The 3,614-nt window shown below is 38.6% G+C and overlaps 1 pseudogene; it reads right to left on the bottom strand.

Annotated features, from left to right (window-relative positions):
* Positions 1–2,279: 2,279 nt before the first annotated feature.
* On the bottom strand, positions 2,280–3,205 carry LOC129563408 (olfactory receptor 4F3/4F16/4F29-like; annotated as a pseudogene).
* Positions 3,206–3,614: the final 409 nt, after the last annotated feature.

The raw sequence follows: 3,614 nt of genomic DNA, 5'->3' as shown, positions 1-3,614 counted from the left end.
AAAAGTATCCCAGATTCAATTTCTGACAGCAGGAAATATGATTGACAGCAGTTTCTGCACAACATACTCCAAAAGGTACTGGGGCTTGTTTTCTCTCTATTCTCATCTAACATCGCAAGGAAAAGCTCAGATTTGGCCCATCATGGGCAGAGACCCATACTTGCACCATTCAACTGTGAATTGGAGATATGTCATTATGACTTAGGTCAGAAGCTCAACCTTTGACCAGACAGTAGTGGTCAGAGAGGTGGGATCTACATGTCATCTTCTAGTCATATCACATGGTTACTCCAAGAGAAAGATACATTTACCAAAAGAAGGAGGTTGCTGATCTGGGCAAACAGCAGAGTGCTGCTACTGCTAAGTCACTTCAGTCGTGTCCGACTCTGTGTGACCCCATAGATGGAAGCCCACCAGGCTCCCCCGTCCTTGGGATTCTCCAGGCAAGAACACTGGAGTGGGTTGTCATTTCCTTCTCCAATGTGTGCAAGTGAAGTTTCTCAGTCGTGTCCGACCCTTAGCGACCCCACGGACTGCAGCCTACCAGGCTCCTCCATCCATGGGATTTTCTAGGCAAGAGTACTGGAGTGGCTTGCCATTGACATCCACTAAAAGACATACTTTCTTCAGAATGAAAAATAATGACATTAACAAAGTTTTACATTAGATGACACAGAAACTATTCATTATATAGGTGGGGAATCTATCTTGTCATAGATTCACAAGGCCTAAAGAGGCCTATACAAGGCCTAAAGAGAGAGGATTGGCAGAAGCAGGCATTTTTGCATACCACACACATAAACAGTGAGGAATATGGGAATCCTTGCTGGATCTACTGAACATTATTTAATCAATGGAAGAGAAAACTTAGTGAAACTTCAATTCAAAACATTATAGGGAGACTGAAATTAGTGCTGGCTAGTAAACTGATAACAAGTATTGTTTTCCCAAGGGTCTAAAAATGGAGTAAAAAATGAATAAATGATATAAAGGCAATGGATAGTAGGGTAAGTTATGAATTAAATAAGGATTGGGCTTCCCAGGTGGCACAGTGGTAAAGAATCTGCCTGCTAGTGCAGGAGATGTAAGAGATGTGGCTTCAATTTCTGGGATGGAAAGATACCCTGGAGTAGGAAATGGTAACCCACTTTGGTATTTTTGCCTGGAAAATTCCATGGACAGAGGAGCCTGGTGGGCTACAGTTCATGGGTTGGAAAGGGTCGGATACAACTGAGTGAGCAAATACATACAAATCAGGATCACATATAAGATCAAAGAAGTACTGATAAATCGGTTAAGATGTATTAAGTATAAGAATGTATAAAAATCAGAGTTATTTCCAATACCTTTTTTTAAAAATTAGTTTTTGTTCTTTGTGAAAATGTGTATGAATAGAAAATTCTAAATCTTTTGATGGAAATCCTTCATTTCTATAGAAGAAAATACAGTCATATATAAAACACTTACCAAACTAAAATTTAGCTCGCAACGAATGACTCAAGTCATTCAAATGCAACAGAATAGTCATACCAACAGAAAGGAAAGGAAGAACCTGGCTAATTACATATGGAAAGAATACTGCATCTGTAAATATTTAGAGGCTAAACAGCCTGAAACAGTGTATGAACAAGAGTCAAAGATAAGTCTTGTGATGACTAGCCAGCATCCAGAAAAAAAGCCTGGTGTAGGGATTCTGTTTTTCCAAATGTGACGATAGGCATATTGTAGCATGGAGATGTAGGCATTAAGTATCAAAATAGCCAGTCAACAGTTCTTACTCTGATCCCCTGTTTATTAATGTTCCTATCAACATTTGACTTCCCAAAAATTTTCCTACAGTGTAAAAATGAATTACACCTAAATGGAAATTCAGGCCACTTGACTGATTTTTTTTTTTTTTGGTGACTAATAAACGGGCATCTAGAGGTACGTAGTTTCATCTATTATCAATTTACTTAGTGTCAATCAGCATTCCCTTATATAAACCACCCTGATACTGAAGAGACTCAATTTTGAAGTCTAAACCATAGTAAATTCATCAAGGTTAATGTATCCTCAGAGACAAGCATTTGGCCTTCTCCAGAAGACACTATTTACCACACCACATGCTTCATCCAACCAGAGGCAGCAACACAATTTATCAGTTAACATTTTTAAAAGAATAATGCCATTTTAATCTGGACACTTAAATATAAATAAAAAACTTGGAAACACCTGATATTAATAGAAATTTAATTTTACTTCAAGTCAGTAAAGAGACTTCATAATACTTTTGGCATTTAAGAAATTCTTCTATAAATAATAAAGTGACTGCATAGTTTCCACATTGCCATTTTCATTTCTTTGTTCTTGAATGTATAGATGATTGAATTGAAAAAAGGAGTGAGAACTGCATCAAAAACAGCAAGGAATTTGTCTAGGTGTGATGTGGGATGAGGCCAGATGTAAACAAAGATGCAAGGACCGAAGAACAAAATCACCACCATGACATGAGTTGACAAAGTGGAGAGGGCCTTAGATGAGCTACCTGAAGAGTGTTTCCGAACACTGATGAGGATAAAAATGTAGGAGACAATCAATATGAAGAATGACCCCAGGGATATGAATCCACTGTTGGCTGTGACCATGGACTCCAGCCTGTGCAGGCATCTGTGCAGGCAAGTTTGATAAATCGAGGAAAATCACAGTAAAAGCTGTCTATTATATTAGGACCACAGAATGGCAATTTTGCAACAAAAACCAGTTGAACGATAGAGTGAATCAAGCCAATTATCCATGCAGCAACCACGAGCAAAATACACTTTTTTCGACTCATAATAGTGAAATAGTGGAGAGGCTTACATATGACAACATATCTGTTAAAGGCTATGAGCAGCACCATCTCCACACCACCAGTGATGTGGATGAAGAAGATTTGAGTGATGCAGCCACCAAAGGAGACGACTTTATGTTTTCTGAAAAGGTCATAAATCATCTTTGGAGAGATGACAGAAGAAACTCCCAGGTCAATGAAGGAGAGGTAGGCCAATAGAAAGTACATGGGAGAGTGTAAATGAGGGTTCATTGTAACAGTGAGCAAAATGAGGGAGTTTCCCGACATGCTTGCCACATAAAAAAAAGAAGAGAACAAAAAGAGGAGAAGTTGGATCTCCCAGGAGTTGGTGAGTCCCAGGAACACAAACTCTGACACCACAGAGTGATTCATTCCGTCAGTTGATTTACCAGCTGTAATGTTTCCAGATAAAGCAAAAGGAAACTAACATAAGAATATTAATAATTCTCCATATTATAATGAGTAATTATTCAAGGGTTGTCAAACTGTAAAGACTTTAGAGCTCCTCATTTTCTTCTCAGGGCCATATCATCATTAAATAAGTATTTTACCTGTGGCCACCTAAAGCAGTTGAGTCAGTTCCACAAGCAATATCCCTTTTACCACAGCTCCCAGGACTACTCATCTACAAACAAGAGAATGAAATAAATATGATAACATAGTAGATGTGCATGGCAAAGGTTGAGAGGGAATGGGAAGGTGGTATAGTGGGCACCACAAAGAGAAAGAGAAAGAAGAGGGGGAGATGAATTTGCCAGAACTCACTGGTTCTATTTTTATT

Source organism: Moschus berezovskii, chromosome 9 (assembly GCF_049115385.1).
Source record: "Moschus berezovskii isolate FMDL1 chromosome 9, NW_MosBer_1.0, whole genome shotgun sequence".
NCBI classification, from domain to species: domain Eukaryota; kingdom Metazoa; phylum Chordata; class Mammalia; order Artiodactyla; family Moschidae; genus Moschus; species Moschus berezovskii.
Note: the sequence above shows the minus strand (reverse complement) of the source record. Positions and strands in the feature narration are given on the sequence as shown.